Genomic DNA, 23217 nt, shown 5'->3' with positions numbered 1-23217 from the left:
CTGGTGTGCAGCTCAAGGATCTGCTTTGTCAGATATGAGAGAAATACACCAGTGTTCCCACATATCCTTAAAAAGTCTGACAAGGCATTAAATTTAGTAATCTAAAATTAAGGCCTTAACTGGTATTAAAATGACCCAAATTAATCTTACAAAAGTACTAAAAATAATCAGACATGGGAAGTAGGATCTGATGTTTTGGTTTCGTAAAATCTCAAAAAAACACCACATTTTTTTGTTCTTAAACTCGTCATGATGGGAATCCAAGCAGTAGAATCTTATGTGCAGAGTGAGAAACTCAAAATCGCCATGCAAACTGGCCAAAATGCCAGATGTTTCCCACTTATGTTTGTAAACCCAATATCAACTTTGATTATAATATAATATGTTCATTGTTTTCCATAAAGGGTTGCTCTTTCAATATTTGATGTAGATAATTTAATTTTTTCACTGTGCAAAATTGTTGTTTTTAGAAAATTGGTCTTAAACTTCATTCGGAGTGGCTTTAAAAAGTCTTAAAAAGTCTTAAATCAAACTTACCTCAAGCTGCAAGCACCCTGTACACATAGAAAGCTAAAAGCTCTGCAGAAATATGCATGTGTGTTGAAAGGCTCATCCTGTCAGCAATGGAGTGATGGAGAGATAACCCATAAGCCATTGCTGTGCATGCCAAACCATCTGACTGTTTCATCCGCGCAGGAATTGGCCTGCATCAAAGCTACTGGAGGCTGATATATTTTCTCTCTGCCTCCATGTCTATCTGAACAGCTTGGCCAAACTGCCCATTTTCATGCAGCGTCAGAGCCTGCAATATTTCTTCAGGCAGTGATCCATCTAGAAAATGGCTTTTTGAAAGTCCAGTCTCCTCTCTGCATCATCCAAATCCACACCCCCCTCCCCTCCTTTACCCCCTACCTTAACATTGTGCAGCAGCTGCGGGTATAAGCTGCGCCATGTAGTGTGAGGAGACCGAAAGACATTATGATCATCAGAGAGAGAAAAAGAGGTGAGATGAGGGGGGTCATCGCCGTGGCAGTGATGCTACCGGACCGTAACCATGCCCTTGACCACATCGGCTGGGATTGACGCAGCGGTAGGGGGTGGATTAGAGGTATTAGGCAGACAGGCTGGACCCTTGGTGCAGACGTTTAATGCTGCTCTATCAAGGCATACACACGCCCATTATCCCGCCGTGCTGGCACACTAAAACCCTCACATGCACGATTCCCCTCCAGAGTGATTGTAGCTTTTACAGTGATACAGATATCAGCTTTAATATGAAAGGAATATGGATTGTGATCAGTGGTGGAAGAAGTATGCAGTTTCTTTACTTAAGTAAAATTACAAATATCACCCTGTGAAAATACTCTTTTACAAGTTTAATGTTACTTTAGTAAAAGTAAGTAGGTATTATCAGAAAAATGCAGTCAAAGTATTGAAAGTCAAAGCACCCAGTGCAGAAAAATATCAAAAAATAACCCAGAATTAATAAGAATAAATGAATAAATACATTAAATAATTAGAAAAAGACTTAGATGTTTATTAAAATATTTAAAAATTAAATGGCAACTAAAGCTGTCAGAGCATTGTTGTGAAGTAAAAAGTAGTGTTTCCCACTGAAATTTAGTGATGGAAAAGTATAAAGTGGCATGAAAAGAAAATACTCATATGAATTACAAGTGCCTCAAATTTATACTTACAGTACAGTACTTGAGTAAATGTACTTAGTTATATTCCACCGCTGGATGTGATTTTTATTTTTTTATACTGCTTAAACTCAAGTGGTTATGGGCTGCCAGGAGCCAGAGGGGAGTGACATATTGGACAGAAATTGAGCTTAGTTTATCATCTTAAAGGCCTTGATGAAATATTGCTGGAATAATGACTCAAATCCAATTAGTCAATGAGAATTAAATGAGATTTTCCAGTGGACTTGAGTGAGGTGGGCGCATGTGCTTTGGACCTCCTGTTAAGTCAATCCAAAGGCACTTGCCTAACTACCAATGATTTCCATGGTTGTAAACAGTCTGCAGTACAGTAATGTGATGTACATACTCCAAGCTCAAAGATTAAAGCTGGAGGATATTTAATATATTTCATGGAAACTCATCTGGACTATCTTACTTTGAGAATTAGTTCAAGTCTGTTTCTGTAACCGCCTTCCCTTTCTCACTCTTCCCCTTCCTTGGATCGACACTGCTCTTGCGCCGAGTCGCTGCCAGGTTGCCGTGACGACGGGCCACAGTACATAAACCGGGGTGATGTTTGGGGAACGCAGCGCCGCGAGGCAGGAAATCTCGTGCATTCTTTATCTCTCACCCCCTCGGATGGTGCTCCCGCAGTCCTCAGTAGGGAGCAGGAGCCACATGAGCAAACGGGAGCCTAATTTTTCTATCCAGTCCTTTATTTTCCAGCTTTTAAGCAAGAGATAAACACAGTCTATGAGGTCCAGACAACCCACGCTCCTCTGCAAGTATGGGGAAAAAAATTAAAAGGAAGCAAGGGAGATATGGATTGTGAAAAAAAAAAAAAAAGGATTCTTGTGCTGTCATGCAACATAAGATTAGGTTAACTGCTGAGCACACATCCTTCACTTGCAACACATGTATACTCTAAAAGGTGCAATGATTAATTGATTTTTTTGTCACCTATGAAATTAATCGCCAACTAATTTGATGGGGATTGTGGACAAAATAAAATATCTGATGGACATAATTTTTTGGCTTTGGCAAAAAAACTAATCATCATTTGGACAACCTGAAAACATAATGTCTCTGGCAGCAGATATTGCAACGCAGAGACATTGCAGGTTGTCCGTCTGCTTCATTTTTGTGAACACGATATCTCAAGAACAGCTTGAGGGACTTTGGCACTTTGTTTACTTGGACTTAATGATGAAGTGATTAGATTTTGGTGGTCATAAGTCAATGGTTTTTCCAATTTGGCACCAACGTTCACCTCGCTTCATGGATGAAACTGATAGTCAAGGTCACTGTGACCTTGCATCCATCTTATTCTTGTGGGATCTCAAGAGCACCTTGAGGGAAATTCTCTTCTCAAATTTGGCACAAATGTTCACTTGGACTCAACAATGAACTGATAGTTGGTTACTATGGCCTTACATCTGTCTCATTCTCTCAATGCAATATCTTCAGAACATGTCTTATTGGATATCATTATAAAGTGATGACATTTTAAATCCAGAAGGCCAAAGGTCAGCTTCACTGTGACATTCTACTGCAAAAACCCTTATCTGGCCATTTCTCAACATCATAACTCATAACAGAAGGGGACACATTTGGTCAGATACTGAATTGGTAACACTAATGTTTGGTGTCACCTTGAAAATGTTCTGATTGTTTAGATCTTCTGTGCTGTCGGTGTGTGTGTGTGTTTGTGTGTACAGTGTGAAGTGTGAAATGTCTATGTTTTCACAGACATGGATGTAAACTGTAAGTGCAACTTCATAGGTTTGCAGAGGCACATAGCCTCCAGGTGGTAATTGTAGTTTACCATTTTCTGATATTTCTTAGCCCAAAAACCTAATCAATCAATCAGTCAATCATGAAAACAATCAACTACTTATTCGACTTTTTAAATCAATTTTTTATTCATTAAAACTTTTTTTAACCCCTAAATCTCTTGAGATTAAAAACATCTCTTTTTTTAAAGAGTATCCTGGCCAAGATAGGCAGTGACAGAAGTTACAGACAGAACACAACTTCAAAACAACAATATCAAATACAGAAAGAACGCACAATAAAGTTACAACAAGGAAAGACCAAAAAGTATGTTAATATAACCACAAAAAACAAGACAATTAAAAGACAAGCTAAGATACACTCTGACATTGGCATGTAGAACATGACATACAAAAGTCCAGCAGCAGAGCTTTGAAACGGCCTCGAGGAGCCGATGAGCGCAGCTTAAATTTCAGTTTAAAGTCCTTCTGCAGAAGATTCCACATACATGGAGCTGCATACTGAAAGGCTCTTTTGCCAAACTCTGTACAAACCCTAGGCGTAGACAATAAGGACAAGTTCTGTGAACAGAGAGCACATCCACTTTCATTTTCAATCAAAATATTTGTTAGTTGCATCCCAACACACTCTGGATAAACTCAGTTGAATGAACTCTCACACACCCTTGCCCGTCATTACCTTGCCTTCCTGACATTCCATCCAAGAGCTCGAGGAAGAGGAAGGGGATCTGCTGATCAGAGGCCTGCTGCTCTGGCCCGTGAAACTGAATGGAGGGAAGAAGCCCTGCTGAGATTCATTTGTCGCGTACATTCAAACACACATACACACACACACACACACACACACACACACACACACACACACACACACACACACACACACACACACAAACTCACTTAGATGACAAAGCATTAAAACAGATGCTGATCATAAATCTGTCTCATGCTTTTGGCCACTGGTCAGCGGTGTGCAATACATTTCCCAGACTTATCTTCTCTTCCTTTTTTTTTTTTTCAAAGAATCCACTTCTACTTAAAAAAAAACGTCAAATGTAATGCTATATCAATTGTCAGTACTTTTACTGTGTTGTGTTCTTAGCCGTGGTATTCTGCTTTGAATGAACACTTGCCGACACCTTTCCAGCTTGGATTGGCTTCCTAGAGCACCAGGCCGAAGCTGAGTAAGTCATTCTGGCTCCCCGAAGGAACAGTGCCACTCAAAAAAAGAGGCAGTCGAGAGCATTGAGTTCTCCCATCGATCTGCTCTCCCTTTCCTCTCATCCCAGCGTCAACAATCAATGCTCATGATTATTGAAATGGCTGCTTGGAGCTGTGGTTAAAAGAGAAAGGTGAAGTTGTGAAACAAGGTCACTGAGTTCCATTTCGTATCACGCCCTGTGTTGCAGAGGGCAGGAGTGTTAACTGTCTGTGCACCACAGTGACTTTTGTGGTAATAATGATGCCAGTTTTCACTAAGTCCTACTGTCTCAGGAGGGAAAATAAAAAAGCAGACTCATTGTTCTACGAAGGAAACTAAGATGCAGGGAGAGGAAAAGCTGCGGGGGAAAAAAATGCTGACCCACATTTTTGTTGCTGCGTGCAATGGGACAACGACTCGAGGCCCAACCTGACCATTTAACTTAAATAGCATGTAATAGGAACAATGTGTGTTGATTGTGCGCCGCCAGAGCAGATGTGATTAACCCAGATTTGTACTACGGGGGTCAAGGTTTTTTTTCTCTTTTGGAGCAGGTTTTCATCCTGTGGACACATGCTCAGAGTGTGACAACATTTCTTCACTTAGAACCTGCACACACATCTCTGCAGGGCTATGCATTTTTTACAGCATGAGTAAGGAAACATCTGCAGTGCATTTAAATAAATACAGTGTATAGCGACAAAATGATGGCTTTAGTTTTGGCTTCGATCTTGCTCATTGGATGCTATGCAGGACCGCGGTTATTAAACTAGGATGAGCTTCAGGCATAAATGTAATCAGCTGAAAAGTCCTCATCATGTAGTGTAGCAACACAAACCTGTTATGTGTTTTACAGAGTAAAGTTCTCAGATTCCACCTGATGAGCACTAAATCACTAACCCTGCATTCTCATGCAGAGCGAGTCTTGTTTGGCTTGATTTCACAAGCATTGTGGGTGTGTGGGTGTGTGTTTGTGTACACTTTTAGCAGCAGCAGAAAATGAACAAGCGTGCAGGACAGGACTGGCTTGTCATTGAGAGGCCAGATGGATTTCAGGGGCACGTGGTGCTAGGCGTGCGTCTGTTTCGCCAGGAGCCTGCCCCGGGCTCAGCTGGCTTTAATCAACACCACCATTCACCCCTCTTGCGGGTAATCGGCGCACAATGGGCCCCCTCAACAGCGCTCCCCTCCACCTCCGCGGCCCCCCAAAACCCCTCAGCGCAGCATGGTGCTATATGTATTTACATTGTGTCTCGTGCACACACGGCACTGAGACGATACATATGTGCGCTCCCAAACTAACACCAACTCATTCATTCAATCTCTCACACAAAGTAGACACACTCACACACCTTCAAACTACACTTGGTGTCGAAATTTCAGCTCGTATTCAGCTTGAAGGATAATAGCAGTTTATTAAAACATGGGTTTGTTTTCATAGTTTTGGTAGTGTAGTGAAATATACTGATATTTTATTAATTTGAAGTGAGACTAGATATTGTCTTAGATATCTCTATATCATAAGTGTTGTTTTTCCCTGGTTTTAAAGGCTGCATTACAGTGTGATGTCATTTTCTTAAATTTTCTACCCAACTGTTATAGCTGTTCATTGATGTGATCATTTATCAAAACTTTCATTGTGTAAATATCTTGTCGACCCCAAATATCATCCCAATATCAATATCGAGATATTTCTTAAAAAATATTGTGATATTTGATTTTCTCCATATCACCCAGCCCTAAGTTTTGCCCAGAATTTCTATCAGACAAAATAACATTTTATTGAATAAAAAAATAATTGCTGAGATCTGGAAATGTGGCAGTATTGCCAAAATAAAGTGCGACAGGGCAAGAAATATGAGCCGTCAGATTATTAGACAAGTAGTTCCAAGACAACCCTTTAGGCAATTTAGCCACATTATTTCAATCACTTTACCGCAAGTAAATGCCATTATGAATGCACCTTGTAATGTCAAAAGACTCCCTATTTGCACACCCAAACGAAACTTTGATGGGTCTTTACAACAAATGGTTTTGGCTAACCTGTGGGTTTGTTTAGAACCTGTCTGATTTACTGAAATGCCCAAATTCTGCCTAAAATACTGGACTGAATATCAGCAAGTGTGTACAAGTCTATGCACTGATACTGATTTTAAAAATTAACTAATTAAGTAGTTTCACACCTATATATTCCTTTTCGCCACTCAGAAACAGTAGTCTAGCAAGTTGTTCTCTGCAGCCACTGGCAACAGCTGTTTCAGAGAAGTGAAGAGGAACTGATTTTAAGTAAATAGTGTAACATGAGCCAAATGCAAACTGTCAGAAATCTGATAATTACAATGGTATTCATTCTCTAAATGGGAATTTAGTCAAGCCAAACAGCACATCCATACAGGATTATTGGTATACAGCTGTTATTTAACACAATGATATCGGATCTGTACTTGGTATTGACTGATAAGCCAGTTTAGGTATTGGAATTGGAATTGGAAAGGACGAAATGGCCTTAGGACATCTCTTACCAAAACTACTCAAATATGATTCAAGTTGTATTAAACCAGAATTATCCTGTTTCTTTGTATCTACGTGCACAGTTAAGCAGCGTCGCACAGTGGCAGTTGTGGTTGATTATTCTGCAGCTGTGATATCTCTTTGTGACACAGACAGGAGGGAATGGAGTGACAAATTAAGATTGGCTTCTTATCACCTCAGCTTGAGTGTAATCTCTGGTGTGTGTACCTGATAGCTTCCTGCAGACAGGGCCGAGTGCTGCTTATCAGCCAAAGCAGCGGCAAAGTCCCGACACAGTCCTGAAACAAATCAAGGACCTTTTTCCTCGGTATGTTCTCTTCAACCACTGGAAGAACGTGGTGACCCAGCGGACAAGAGCATGATACATGTGACAGTCCGACATATAGCTGCTGGCAACACTGCTGAGTAACTTTTAGGGAGCCCCTTCTCAGCTGGGGAACAGGATGTGGCAACGGACTCCTAAGCTTAAGGGGGTCGTAAATCATTGTAATAACAAGTCCGACCCTTCCCACCATATAAAAGGCAGCTGGACAGACAAACTCTCTGTGTGGTGTGATGGAACATGAGGCACGTGTGCTTGAGTGATGCGGAGGGGTTGAAGGTCGACTGCTATTTGACGTTTTTTTTGTTTTTTTTACATACGTTAATTGCATTGTTGTTGGTGAAATCCTTTTAATTTGCTTGATTTTTTTTGGGGGGGGGCAGTGTTTTTGAGATCTCATTGAGATGTTGCTAAAGGTCTTCTGTTCTGGATGGGATTTTGTGGTTTTATCATTAAAGATGCTTGTTTCCTTCGAAAGTAAGGCGTGATAATAACTGGATCTGTGTTGAAATGAACAGAAGCTCAGAACAGACTGCTCTGACCTACTGCAGAGATAAACAGGAAGTGTTTGTTATTACTCTGTCATCTCGGGAGCGCTCATAAGATACTTTCAGTGCGATGCAGCACCCAGCAAGGCCATCACTTTAAGCATTATATCCATTAGGAAAGAGATAGAGAGGAACTTAAAAAAATGGTCAAAAAATGGGAGTTTGTCATTTATTTTCAGCAGCGTCGCTCAGAGTAAACTGTGGGTTCAGCCGGGTTGGTTGGACCCATTATGGTCAAGCCAGACGAAAGGGTTTCAGAATAAAATTGGTGGGCTATTTTTAGGCATTCCACTTCCTCTGGTTTGTGATAAAATCTTTTGAGAGGGGATAGAAAGAGTTTTTTGTGATAGTAGCCTCAAAGGTTTGGTCAGTTGTTGCTTTTGCTGTTACAGCATAATGAAAATGTATAATTACAACTGTGTTTTGTTGACTTTGCTTATTTCTGCGCATCATGACATTAGCTAATCCTCAAAGCTCTCCTGGGCAAAGCCTGTTTGTTTAAAGCTCTGACTTGTAATTTCGGCAGTGGTGAACAACAAATATGCTCCAGTCACTGGCGCCCTAGTTTTAAGGTAACGTGACCTTGGCTTTTCACAGAGAACTGTATATGTCCAGGTTCAAAGAGTTCTCCACCCATAACAAGAGGTCATGGGTCAAGAACAAGAGCGTAAGGTCATGGACGTAGACACGCACCTGTTCACAGGGGGCCGTCTTTAGCAGAGCAGATGACTCCCAGATGTTTTCATGGAAATAGTGACAACCATGACTGTGTGTGTCTGTGCGTGTGTGTGTGTGCATGTGTCTGTGTGTGTGTCTGCGTGTGTGGCGTGACAATCCAACAGAGTCGGGGTACCCCTTGTGAATGCATTGTTTAGAATTAGACTACAGTTGTATTTGCACTTCCCAGACAACTCAACCAACCATACATGGACATGTCCAATCCTTCTGAGGGACGTAAAAGCCTTGATTTACATTGTTTTGAATGGATTTCAAGAAGGGACGTTCTTGCACCTGGAAAAGCTCAGATGGCGGACTTAGTGTTGGGTTCAGTTTGTGGTCAGCAAAGAAGGAAGTCATTCTGAAACGTCTCTCTTGAAAATATCTGTGCTTTGAGCTTTCTCTCTTGAATGGCGGGATAAGAAATGGCAGTAAATTGTAATGTCAGTCGTACAGCTGAAGTTGCACTCTGTGCAGAGAAGTCCCCATATTGCCAATATAATAGCAACTGGAATACATAAACCTTGCTCTGAATGGAAGCATCTGGAAAAGAGCAAGGCCCTTTCCTTTCAGTTTTACCATCAGTCTTTTTTCCCATTACTATTCAGTGTCAGTCTCTATTCTCCCTTTTACAGTTCACACACCTGGATTCATTGTGGTCCGAAAATGAGCTATAAGCTATAAGAAGTAATGTAGTTGAATGAAACTGTGGTTTTCATGTGGGGTCTTTGTACTCTGTGTTTTTTATTTCTACGACCTGAAGGTGCCTTCTGTCATAGTAAAAACTGTGCATCATGTCAGAATGGTTGCAGTATAAGATAGTATAATTCTGACATTTTTCTTAGTCTTAATAATGATGGCCTTTATGCCAAAGATCAAGGCATTACATCATCGGTTAACATGATGAAGCTGTCATGAGTCAGTCAGCGGAAAGCTGGACTATTGTCCAAACATGACAGCATTTAGCTGGCGCACATCCAGGCAGACAGCAGAGGTACTGTGGGAGCAGGCAGTTGAGTGACCTCTGACCCTGCCCAGTCTGCCTCCTGGACAAAAGAGCCATTCAGATGCCCGGTACTTTTGCAAAACACCCAAAAAGCACTCAGCTCTCAGTACAAATGAGTGGTAATCATGTTGAAATGCTTGTTTACTCCCAATTAAGACTGGTAAGAGACGGTAAGATGTACAGTGGCCCTGAGGGTCAAAACACAATGACATTTCACCAACCGGCAACATTTTAAAAAACAAAACATTTCACAATACAAAGCAGCATTTCAGAAAACACGACATTACAAAAAACACAGTAACATTTTAGAAACATTTTACAAAATACAACATTTCGGAGACCATGACGTTTCACAAAAAACACAGCATCACTGTCCTTTGTGAAATGTCATGTTTCGTGAAATGTTATGTTTTGTTTTCTGGAATACAGTTTTTGTTTTGTGAAATGTTATGTTTTCTTAAATGGGGTTGTGTTTTTGGATATGTTATTTGTTTACTGAAATGTGTTTTTTTAAATGTCAGTATGCCCCTCAGGGCCACCGTAGGATCGTCATGAATTTGTTATGCACAAGAGGAGTTAAGGTATGAGTGCATCTTAGCAGCAGAAAGTAAGAATTTATACAGGAGGTGTGTAAATATAAAGGCTGCGAAGAATGTCACCATATGAACATAGTGAGTACAATTAGATTTATGGTTTATGGCTTTACTGTCATTAGGCTACTTTTCTACAGAGGCTTTTCAAAGATGGATAGTGTAGTGTTCCCCACTGTCATGATTTATGGCTAACATACAATTAGACCGTGTATAAAAATGTGCCCTCGTGTTTATGCTGTCAAGAGTTCAGGCTTTGTGCAGCGGTGGTATTTTTCTCACTGGCAATTTATCTCTGTGCGGGCGTGAAAGAAATGGTTGTGTGCAAAGTGCTGTCACAAGGAATTCCTCGCTTAAACAAAACAAACTTAAATGAGAGCTGCCTGGTCAAAAGAAACCCTAAATAATACATTAAGGAACAACACGTCGTAAAACATGACTGTTTGCCATGTTAGCTCTGGCAGCCGCTGGTTTGGAGGAGGAGGAATCTTGCCACTTCTCCTCAGTGACAACTGTGGAAAAAGTGCTTCAGATGCTGTCTGCAGTTTGAAACTCTTTACGGGCTCTCCTGTAGCTGCTTCTTCGCCCGTTATCAAGTTTGACTGCTTGTGCATATGAGAGTTCTAAAAGAGAAAGGGTGGTTTATGAGCCTGGAAGAGACCACCTTGGGTGACCCACTTCTTCTTGTCCAATATTCCATGCACCTTTTGTCCAACTCTCCACCAGGTGCCAAGTTCCTTTTTTACTGCTCCCCCTGACTAAATCTAGCACTTGTTAGCCAGACAGTGATTGTTTCTTGCACTACAGCGGGGAATTTTTGTTTGTGAAAGATCGCTGCCTGGAAGACTCAGCGGAGCCTTACTCAGAGGACGGTTTAGAGAGCAGCTCAGCAAGATGCACCCAACTGACCGACAAGTGACTGATGGGTTGTCTGGAACTCTCTCATTTCACCGCTCACAGATCTTTCGAAGAGGAAAGCCCCCTACCTGAGGTGTCCGTCTCGCTCAACATACTCTGCAACCAGTTTATCAGTCATGACACTTGCCTTCCAGTGTGATTTACTCTGGGTAAACACCAACCTCACTTGCGTTTAAAGGAATTACACAGGGGGCAGTGCGAGTTCACCGAAACCAAGTTTCTAGAGGCCACAATCTGCGGTCTTCTCCCTGGCACACAGAGTGACAATGTGGAGTTGCAGATCAGCATGCAACCTCTTATTTTCTTTCTTTCTGCAGAATGCATGCTTTCAAAGACAAGTGAAAACAAACATACACTCAAAAAAGAAAAGAACAGATGGACCAGTGAGGCTTAGTGGATCCCCACCTCTTTTTTAAAGGGGGCATAATGTTTATCGCGAGCATGCCTTGCCCACTCCATTTGCGTCAATTAGCCGATGTAATTTACCAGGCTGTGATGGATGATACAGGGCTAGCTGAGTGCACTTAGCTAGGCTGGAGCGTGAGCTTAGCCTATTCCTCAGGGTTTCTTTCCTTGCTTTTGGGATTTAGTTATTACCCCAGAGAGGGAGCAGAAGTGATGTGAACCTCACTGTGATGCTGCACAGAGAGAGGAGGAGAGAGGCGGTACGCAAAGTGGACATCATGGAGATAAGCTGGATCTGTCCGAGAGCCGGGTTAATGGATGCGTCCCCAGGGTATGCTCAGGAATGCACCCAGGCATTACTGCCAGCAGCTTGGTGTCGTCTGTCTTCTGTCCCTTGAGAAAGATGACAAATGGTATTATGACTCCCCCTTTCTCCTCTCTTTCGCATATCAATGACTCCATATTGCGCAAATGCAAATTCAACTGTTTCATCAAGGATAGATGATGGTCAATGTATGCATTTTGATCCTACTTTATAGGCTATGCGACACATTTATCTTTTTTATTAATGTGCAATGGTATTTTTGTCTATTATGTTGTGTAGCAGATACCAACTGTGAAAGCAAATGTTCTTTCTTTGCAACTATTGATTGCCCAAAGCATTTTCACAGTGCGGTGCCATAGCGGCTAAATGTATCAGTCTAGCCCCAAGTCAAACCATCAAAGAAAAGAAAGGAGCACCACTACAATACCTTTCTTCCGATACCCAAGGTAGTTTGATATTGCCCTTTAGGTTACAGTCCTTTCCCAAAGTCTGGCCAGCAGCTCTTTATCTCTATGCACATTATATAAGCAAGGCTGGAATTGATGTCCTAGTATTGATCGCCACCAGACAAGCCGTCACCTCGGACAACCTGCGAACAGACAAGCAGTCTGGAAGAAGATAAGATCACTCAGTATGAAATCAATTCACATTTGACCCTTGTCTTCAAAGTGTTCAGCAGTAAAGGTAAGAATGTGTGGCATCTAGAGATGTCATGGAAGTGTATTGATTCGTCAGTTTTGGGTCAGGAGGCTGTCAATGGTGTCTTAAGGTCATGATGATTGATGGGTACACACTTTTCTAGACACAGAGAATAGCTGACAAGTCTTGGAATTCATAAGTTCAGTTGCTTCCTAATGTTGGTTACATGGTACTTGAAATGTTACACCTTAATTTGAGATCTTTTAAGTGGTGTAATAGAGGGTACGCAGGTACATGAGGTAGCCTTTACCCACCTATTTTTCTTGCCGTTTTACAGTATACTCACCAATCAGCCAAAAAAGCCATTGAAATTTGTAGGATAGCTTACCCATGTCCTACTCTGTAACCTGCCCATCTTCCTGGTAATACACTCTACACACTACAAGTACAACACTGGTCTTTTTTCACTTTGCTGATTGTCTTAGTTAATTGGGATAAGAGAATGGGAATGGAGCATGAATGAGAAGGGAGTGCAAGTGGAGGGATATTGGATGAAAAACAAATAGAAAGCCTTTAATGTGTTTGTACAACAAGATTTAAAAGTGCAACTTCCGAAATAGTTCAAGTATTAAAAATGTGAAAAAAGATGACACAAACCCAAAAAATATGAGGCACACATACAATAAATAAGGGCCTAATAAATACATGTCATGGAGCGCAAAGCAGATTTTTATTTGGAGCATTTCCTTGTCTCTTAATCTACTTTCACTCTGGTACTGCTCACACCAGGAGTTTGAGGCATGGCCAACCCCAAAATGCATCTGTGTATTTTTCTGCCAAAAAAACGGCCGCTGCCAGCTCTGCAGTGGAGTTTGCACATTTCTTGGTTTTGAGAGGGATAGTGGGGGTAAACAAACAGCTCTTTGAGCGAGGAGTGAAACCTCTCACCGCTCCACTTGGCTGACATATTCTGATTGGGACTACGTGGGGTCAGGGGTGGTGTCTGTGTCCTGGCCAGTGTAAGGGGAGTCTTGGGGAGTCTTGAGTTGAGTGACGCTAATGTTTGCACTCGCCGACCCCTCGTATTATCACAGTAACATACTTGAACTCCACTTCACAGAACCGTCTGTGGCGTGGCCCTCCAGCTGATCCCCCCCCTCCATGCATTACATTTGGCTGAGCTAATGGTGTGAACTTGACAACGTCAACAGAGCTTTGCACAATCAAGCATCCTGTCTCACCTTCTTTTCACTGATTGGACCTCAAGGAAAGCCTTTCCTGTGTGTGTCACGGGGGTAATTCCTAGCGGAGAATCGCATATTTGGCATGTCACTGTGTGTGCATGTGCTTTTATTCATGTTGGCGATGAGAAGACGGGACAGGAAAAGGGGTTTCCTTTGGGCGTTGTGTGATATATCCCCCCATCCCCGGCCTGCTCAATAAGGGAACGCACTGGGTGGAGTTGGAATTGCGGGCAGGGGTGGGAAGCGCTGGGCGCCAAGGGTCATTTCCTTTCATCTTGCCTTCTCTTTTGACCTCAAATAGCAGGCAAACGCATGCATACTGTACATAAATCCATTTATATTTACAGCAAATTCATCACCTTCTCGCTGACAACCACATAGATGCTGTCATACACTGGAGCTGGAATTCAGAAGGGGAGGGGAAGTGGAGCGAGTGATCTAAAGACGGAGAGCAAGAGAGGGAGAGGGAGCAAGAGAGGGAGGGGGAGAGAGAGCGGGGACAATGTCAACAGCTCAGCTCCCAGCACAGTCAGCTGAAATCCAGAGCTCGGCTCAGAAGCTCAGAGAGGGGAAGCAGGCAAAACGTAGCAGCTTCGGATGGGAAACATAGTCAGACTCGGCAAAGGCATGGAATTCAGCAATGAAACTCCAAAGGGCAAACAGAGGGATCTAAATCCAAAGGCTGCAGGAATGCTTTAAAACTCTCTTGTAACCTTGCTTTGTTGAAAGGGTCTTTATTTTCCATTTCAAGTGACGTGACACAGGGACAATCCATCTCTTAGGGCAGCCCGTCTGAAGTGGGTAAGTGGGAGATACTTGATCTTGATATTGATACTCGTGAACCTTCCTTGTGACTGATAGCTACACGGTAGTGTCGTTCACTCAGTAGGAGACTGCACACATGACAGGCTACAGATGTTTAAACCCAAGTTTGCCAATGCACTGCATCCCGCTGCTCAATCCAGCCAGGAAAACACAGACTACTGCAGCCAATAAAATAAACATTAGGCTGAGTAGAAAGCTGAGCAAGAATGAGGCTGGTGGGCAACAAGCGCTACTAATCCCACTAAGACGATAAAGTTTCTCCATTTTTGTGTTGTTGTGATTGGAGAGAAAGGCAGTATTTTACAGTACTTTTTTTCTTTACTACGGTGGCTTTATAGGTCATAAACAGCAGCAAAAGCTGGGTTGTGAAATGTGCGTGGTCTTGATGTTTGGGCTCCTTCTCCGGCGGTGCTGACAGCACGCCTTGCTTTGCCCCCATGTGTGCTGGTGCATTATATGAGCACAGATTTTGGCATATCTGTGCTGGTCTTGGATTCAGTTTTAGCTGAGATTGTTTGGAGTTTCATTTTCATTGGAAAATGTCTGATTTCAGGGATGGATGGGGTTCGGCATTATTGAGTGTTGGGGGAGTGAGTTAAAAGAGATTAATATCCATGTGTGGTTGAAACGAAAACGTTGTCTTGGACTTAGTCCTTGCTTCATTCAAGGAAATGTTTGGCATTCCAGGAATTGAGGGAGGATGGGACAGTGTCATATGTAATGGGTCCAGGCCTATTTCGGGTCCTAGACGTGGGCCGATCACACGTTCATCAATCACACAGTCAGCCCGTTGGTGTAAGTAGTGGCCTGGCAGCCAGACATTCCATATATGCTGTACATCTCCTCCCAGCAACAACTAAACCCAATATGGAACCAGGCGAGCAAGACTTCCACTTAGCTCTAAATGCAGCCTGCTTTTCCTCGGGATGTTGCTTTTTTTTTTATATCTTTCCACATTTCCCTCAAGGCAAGTTGATACTCCATGGCAGTTCAGACCAACATAAGCACACTGCCCTAATCTCCCAGGGTTCTCATTTAAAGAAATTGTGAAGCCTCCTTTCCCGTGTGGAAGCATTGCCTATCCCAGTTGAGAGGCTGTCATCTTAGCTGTAAATCCTTTGCGTGTGTCGAAAGCGCAGCGATGAAAGTTCATGCACCAGCCCTCCAAATTTCCACCTGTGAAATTGATTAAGGATGCCTACTTTGGGTCTGCCTAAGTCCGATGGTTTTAGGATGGAAAACATTCCAAGTGTTTGTGAACATTTTACCAGAGGCTGAACTTTTAAATAGCTGATCTGGGAGATAATTGCTATATGAAAAGGCATAAGATAAACATTATTCCTGCAACATTCAAAGTAATTTATTCCTTTCAGTGGCTTGCATTTGAAGGTTAGTGAACCGGAGGCAAAATTCATTTATACAGTCATAAGGCCATGTGTGTTTTCTTTGATGTTGTTTTGCATTGTGAACAAGATAGTATCCATTTCCACCACATTAAAGGCTTACTCTCCAGTCGGCTGGAAATCCTCCCACACTCACGTGTGCCAGGGGGCAAGCTGAGTGACATCTAAAAGATTCAGTGTGTTGGGAGGGCATTAACGAAAGTTGAGGACTCACACGTAGCATACACACACACACCCACTCTGCTGCCGTCAGCGCTCTCAGGGCTTTTCATATTTTATCGACCATTACGGATGCATGAACTGCTCTCTTAGGATTAGAGGGAGTGTGAGAGAGAGTTAGTGAACAACTGTCGGCCGTTCATTGCTTCAGCCCTGCTGCTAACGGCCTCCTCATTATGATGGGGGCAGAGAGGAAAAAGAAAGGTCTGGAAAGCTGCTTTTATTCAACTATCTGATCTTTTGGGTCGAATCACCACCATATTGTATTTACAGCAGCGTGGGTATGTTGTCTTGTAGACAAAACTTAGGGAGACTTTAGCAGTAAGTCTCCTGTTCCTCTCTCTCTCTCTCTCCTTCACTGGAAGTCCCCACAGTGAGTATGTGTCAAATGGCACTATTGTATTTGTGCCAGTGACACACTTTCTGGGGCTTATGATGTGTAAGCATATCTCCTCTTTACAGTGCCTCAATTCAGTGCTGTATAACTGCAGGCTATTTAAAAAAAATGCTGGTCACTTCAGGGGGCTGTCCCTACATGTATTGCTATAACTGTCCCAGAAGAGCATACCAGACATTACCCAGAAGCCTCTGTCCTCTATGCTGCAGCTGTTGACCTCTCACCCAGGCAAGATTAACAGTTTAACAATGCACAATATAGAGTACCCCAATCCCAATAAACCCCTTGCCCCTGTTACTTAGCCCTTACCCCTCTGTTTTGCGTGTTCCCGTCTTAGGTTAGGGTGAGTGAAAGGGCAACATGGCCCTCCTAGCAGAGATTTTCCAGGGGTACGGTCCAAACCAAGTGCTGTGAGAAATCATGGGCAAGATGGCTGCACAAACAACAGAAATGTACAACTGTTTTTTCTTTAGTAATAGAGGTGAAACATTACAATAAGCATTGTATTATCATAGTTAAATTTTGTTTTAGTGTATTGAGGTTCTTTTCTGTATAAGAAGCATAACAAAATTAAGTTAGCATGGCAATGTTTTGATAGCTAACTAGCTAGCAAGCTAAAGTTACTTTATTATTGCTGTTTTGTGCATGACCGTCCCAAATTTTGGAATATTTCTAAGACACATTCCCCCCATTTGATGGCATGAGTGTTGAAATTGAGGGATGCTGAAATTAAACTTAAGTTCAGAAGCAAAGTTGTAGCAATTGTTACCACTCTTCCAATATTAGTTCAGACTGGCAACGTAAGACAACAGTTTGCTAATGTTGGCCTACAGAGCACTGCTAGTTGCCTGGTAGTGATATATCATGAGCATCCTGACAGCCACAAAAGGATGCCTGTAGCCAACGCAAGAGAAATCACCACTGCAAAAGATGGCATATTCCCAATTTCTAGCAACACTCATTGCGTCCATTTATCTAAATGCCAGCATATCGATGACATATCAGGGGCTTGAAGGTTTGTCCCATGACATAGAGGACATAGAGGTTTTCAGTTAACTATCTCAACTATCCCTTGTAACTCTGTCAGCTGACAAACCCTTAAGAACTGCTAAGCTAACCAGTAGTATTCAGCATGGAAACAAATCGATGACTAATGGTGAGTCAGTGTTTTTGTTGAGTTTGAAAGTTCAAAAGTTACCCCTTTAACCACCCAGAAGCTGGCCCTGGATCTTAAGCATCTGTGTAATTTGGATAAGTGCACTGTACTGATGGTAAGGGCTCATTCCCTTCAAAAAGATGAGACTCTGGGGTGTTTGAAGGACATGGATTCTCTGGGAAGTCCAGCATCCCTTCCCTCTTGAGAGTGGTAACCAGATCTGAGTTTGTACTCATGCCATTTTTTTCTACACGTATAATAACATGTCTTTAGTTAGACTGGGAGCTCGTGACTCTGGCATTCCTCCCATATGAAATAAGAAAATTATTTGACACGGCAGGGTAGCGCTTTGGGGTTCGAGGGAAAGGGATGCCAAGTATTGGATTTCATTTCGAGCCCTGTTAATATGTGGGAATGTCGGGCCTGTGGAATGTGGCATGGCCGACTTTCTTCTCATTCCCAGTATTAATAGCATAGTTATCCCAGTGATCCGGTCTATTTGATGAGCAGAGATGTAACTCGCGGAGATGTGCCTGTTGGCCAGAAGAGAAGTGGGTCAGCAGTGGGTCTGTGCTTCTGATGTTAGTCCCCCCCTTTCCCTTTGATACAGTACGACCTCCTCCCTGAGCCAACATTAACATCTGCATTGTTAGAGTCCATGAAGCAACTGGTGGACTTTCCTTGTGCAACATGTGGATGACCCGCTGAATACAGTTACATATGTTAAAGTCTTGACAGGTGTCTCACAAGAATGGCTTTTTGGTCCTGCTAGGCCTTCAAAAATTATGTCTCCAAACTCAGGTTGATTCGTTGTTAACTTCATCCAAGTCATCTGCTTCTGCACGGGTTCTTATTTCAGCTTTTGTTCATGCAACTCATGTCTGTGGTTCGTGGCTTTTACGAAGGGGTTTAACATGTTTATAATAATTTGCTTCAAACTGCAACCATGCGTGGTTGGGTACTTGGGGCCTCGCCACTGCTGCATGGAGCTGCTACATTTGTTGTGATCAAAGCATAAAAACTCAATCTAAAAGCACAGTTGTAACAACCCCCTGGTAGTTCATATGGTTTGCGCCATTATGAATGTTCCTTATGTCAGGAAATGTCATTTTTTAAATGAATCAAGCTAAATGAAATAGCTATTAATGACATCCCTGGAGGACTGGAAACACCCCCCCCCCCTCCTCTTATTTTTCCAGTGGTTTAGTTGAGGCATTTCCTCTTTATGGGTGAGGTGGGTTACTGTGCCTCATGGCCCCGTAAAAACCAACAGTGCTTATATGTTTGTTTTGAATGAGGCTAGAAGCCAATAAGACCTCTGAGAATTCTCAAATGCTGGCTGTGAAAGACCTGACAGTTAAAGAGTTTATGATGTGATATTGAAAGACTGCCACGTAGAGGCGGTGGGGATCTGGCCTCTTACTGTTTAAACGCAGTGGATTGTTTGGGTAAGGAATGACCGAAAATGAACATCATGAACACTCTAAACAGCTAAATTACCAGTTTCTAGCAGTTGAGGTCCCATCCAGCTGCCTCACCAACGTCGTTAGACATCGATGTTTGGTTGAATCTAGGGTGTGACGGGGGGGACCGAAATTCACTGACAGGACAATGTCCAATGCCAACATTGATTTGATGTAGGATACTCATGAACGATGATGTTTATATTTTCTTGGTTTTAATTTGTGTTGATAAGTAATCAAAATCCAACATACTTTAAATATCTCATGCCAATGTTATCTTTACGTAGTATAACGACATTGAGTTGTAATATATGGAAAACAAAAGCTAAAATATTGTCAACCTGATTTACTTTCCAAACCAAAATTTGACATGAGAATGACATGAGAATCCAGCATCTTTCTAATATATTATTGACGTCTGGAACCACTAGGGCAGTGATGGACTAAAGTAGACAGAATAGAAAAGGAGTCATCACCCATTCCCATTTTTCCTGAAGGGACAATCTGAGTACCTCACTTACATGATCAGTAACCGAGCAAACCTAGGGCAACTTCATATCATGACACTGTCCGTCTTCTGGCTGTCTGACAAGATCTGTTTGTAAACAAAAGAAAATGAAAAATTCCTCTCCTTCCAAATGTAATTGCATTTGCCTCGGAGACAGTCTGGAAATATTTAAGCAACAGTATTAACCACGAGCTATTAAAGTAATTAATAATAATTGTGGTTGTGGTCAATTTAAATGGAGGTACTTTGACTTATTCATTTCTTCCTTATGTTTCGCACAGTGTTGGCTCTACACTGTATGACAGCCCCATGGAACCGGCTCAACCCCACCTCCTTAACATTGTTCTGTTGCTATTGTTGAAGCTTGTTATATACAGTGACCAGAAGCATGACACTCTTTTGAAACTCTATGCGCTTGAAGTCCATTGTCGTGCTCAAAAGTATCACTTCACCATGAGGTTTCCCGGTGCATGTTTTGTCAGTGACTGAGACAGTCTTGCCCCAGACTATGTCCTGGAGACACCGTCTGAGGGCACGGCTCCCAGTCCAGCAGCTGAAAAGATTTTCAGCTGTCTCATCCATGCAGCTTCCCCTATCTAATTGCAGGGCAAAGAGGAAGTGATTGAGGGAGAACATAAGCAAAGGAATGAGGGAGTTTTGGAGGAATGGTGAAAAAGAGAGTCGGGGCTGACGGGAAGGGTGGGTTTCTGATCATCTGATTCTGGGCTCTTTTCTTGGAAGATGCACGTAGGCAAAATAGCAAAAACGGCCCTTAGCAGTAGCCACCCTAAACCTTTGGAGAGTGTCACATGTAACTTATAAACAAACATTTACTTCATATTACCTTGCTGCCAGAAATTAAGTTGAAATGAGTTCTTAATTTGTTTGCTGTGCTGATCAAAGAGGCCTAAAGTGTTTTGGAGGGAGACCATGCTGTCATAGCTAAAAATAACTGTCCCCTTGAAGATGAGATACACATGGACTCCAGAGCAACGGGAAGTTAAAATTACACAGGCCGAAAGAGCTATTCCTGCCTGCATTAGCCTACCCTCTCAGGCCCAGGCAGAAATGTCCAAACCAAATCCTCTGGCTCATTGTCCAGGTCCACATGAGAAAGCCACGCGGTGCACAGACTCTTGAAAGCTCTGGCCTTCTGTGTGCTTTCAGAACGAGTGCAGGAATGCATCACATGCAAATGTACCGTGAAATAATTGCAGGTCCTCCACTGTCAGCTCTGGTCATTTGTCAGTTGAGGCTGAAACTTGCTGCTGACCACGGAGACCTGCACTAAAATAGATGGGTGATGTCACCCCTCAGGAATGCGTGTCATGTACTGTGCATTGGTATGTTTACATTCACTTGATCATTAATGGATCTTGTCTATTAGACATGCCAGCTGTTTCAGATCAATCACTATTTCTTTACATAAATCTTGTAAACTGCCCACTAATGGTGTTAAACCCCATGTAATGAAAGAATGTCTTTAATTGGTGTGAGACTGAATAAACTAAAATGTGTGTTCGTGTGTGTGTGTGTGGGTGTGTGTGTGTGTGTGTGTGTGTGAGAATGCTTGCCTGTAACTGTATGTTACACCAATGTAACTGATTAGCACTAACAGAGTAAGATGTATAATGGCTTCCCTAAGGCCCAAAGCAACGACTGCGGGTGGGCCAGAGATCCTATGGGGTTCATGGGAGAATGGGTTTTCAGTGTCCCAGGTGATTTGGCTTGCAGCCAGTGGCTTTAGAGGAGGGGGAGAAAAGAACTGAAGGTTAGGTCCATTAGTCATCGGACAGACAGGCAAACAGTAGAAAAGGAGGGTAGGGCATGTTAGAGAGGGCATGTCTGGGGCAACACCATTCAAAGGGTGGCATGGCTCCAATGTGTCCAATGGCTGAGTCAAATAGCTACTTCATGTCAAATTAATGAGCGTGAGTGGTTCACTTCCAAAGACAGTTTTTGCATACTAGTACACAACCATGACTACCCACAAATATGGGGCCATGTGCCAACACAAAACCATTAAGACCTTCTGGTATAACACCATTTGTGTCTCTTGATGTTGGTATCCTGTATCAGGACAACAGAACTCCTTTGCAGTTAAATGACAATGACAGGTTTTTACTCTTAAATTTCAATTTGTAATATGCTGCAAGAGGAAAAGGTCTTGGTTAGAAATTGTGTTCAAAGGTTGGGTAATACCAATACATAATCCAATTCTTACAATTGTCTTTATGTTGAGCTCCATCCTGTGTTCATATTCATGGCTGGAATTTCGTCGGCAGTAGCCATTTATTGGTTTTACATTGTGAAACAGATCTCATGTCATGGTTTCATTGTTACAGGTGGAGTCTGCCTTTCCCGTTTTGCACACCGAACAGCACATACATTCCAATAGTGCTCCTAATGAACAGTCCAGCTCTAAAAATATCAAATCAATACAGATATTTTTAGAGCTGGCTGATCGCCACAAATAAATAAATGTGTGGGAAACCCTGCTTACGCAAAAGGTTGTGCTTTGGTACTCGATATCTTCAAGGTATTGACTGAAATAACCCAGTACCAATGAGTGTTAGAACTTCTTAAGTCTAACAATACCTGCATTTGACCCCTTTTGTATCCCAATCTCAAATAAAAGAAACATTTGTATGCTTTTGCTTACAGCCAGTCAGTGCAAGTTTTCTGCAGTTTAATGCAATGTGTGATTGATCCACTACAGCAACAGCTACAATCCATACAGTCTGTGGCGTAGTGACATCAGTGCAGTGTAGTTGAGTTGGCAGCATACAAAGATGCCACCAAAAAGTATCAAAGCATGACAAAGTGCCTTTTGCCTCTAGTGGCACTTTTGCAACTAAATGCCTCCATTCATATGATAGGTATCAAATGAAGAAAAAGAAGGTATTAAATTAAGTACTTTATTGGTATCAGTATCACTTTTAGGACACTGGTATTGGTACCAGCATCATCATCTTTTAAACAAAACCCAGGCCTACTTACTCAGAAGGGAAACAGCATTGAATTATGAGCTGCATGTTACCATGTTGGATGGCTGTCTACTTCATTATAACAATTTAAGACAAATTCTCAAAGCTCACAGTTTGTTCTAGGGTGCACACTGTAAACGCTCTTTTCTCTTACAGAGAAGCTGGATAAGGCACGTTTGCTGCCACCCAGTAGTTAATACATGTGTCATTTGGAATGAAACTATATAATTAAAATGCACGTGCTCTTCCACAGTAACCAAGTAGGTGTTACCAAATCAACCAGGGCTGAAATCTTAGGGATTCTAGTTGCCTGGTGCTTTTTCACTTCCAGCATTGG

The 23217-nt window shown here is 42.3% G+C and overlaps 1 protein-coding gene across 5 annotated transcripts in view; it reads left to right on the top strand.

The window, feature by feature from the left end:
- daam2 (dishevelled associated activator of morphogenesis 2) overlaps positions 1 to 23217 on the top strand; it is a 118597-nt gene that overhangs the window by 11835 nt on the left and 83545 nt on the right. The window contains exon 1 of one of the 5 annotated variants that reach the window (XM_088087277.1): positions 14443 to 14723. The exons of the other annotated variants lie outside the window; for them this stretch is intronic. The gene's annotated coding sequence lies outside the window, so the exon portion shown is untranslated. Of the gene's footprint in view, positions 1 to 14442; positions 14724 to 23217 lie in introns of those variants that run through there. 5 annotated transcript variants of the gene reach the window in all.

The sequence above is a fragment of the Plectropomus leopardus genome, chromosome 14 (assembly GCF_026936395.1).
Source record: "Plectropomus leopardus strain MGB_pleo_1.0 chromosome 14, ASM2693639v1, whole genome shotgun sequence".
In the NCBI taxonomy this organism is placed as follows: domain Eukaryota; kingdom Metazoa; phylum Chordata; class Actinopteri; order Perciformes; family Serranidae; genus Plectropomus; species Plectropomus leopardus.
This window is presented reverse-complemented; position numbering and strand designations above follow the sequence as displayed.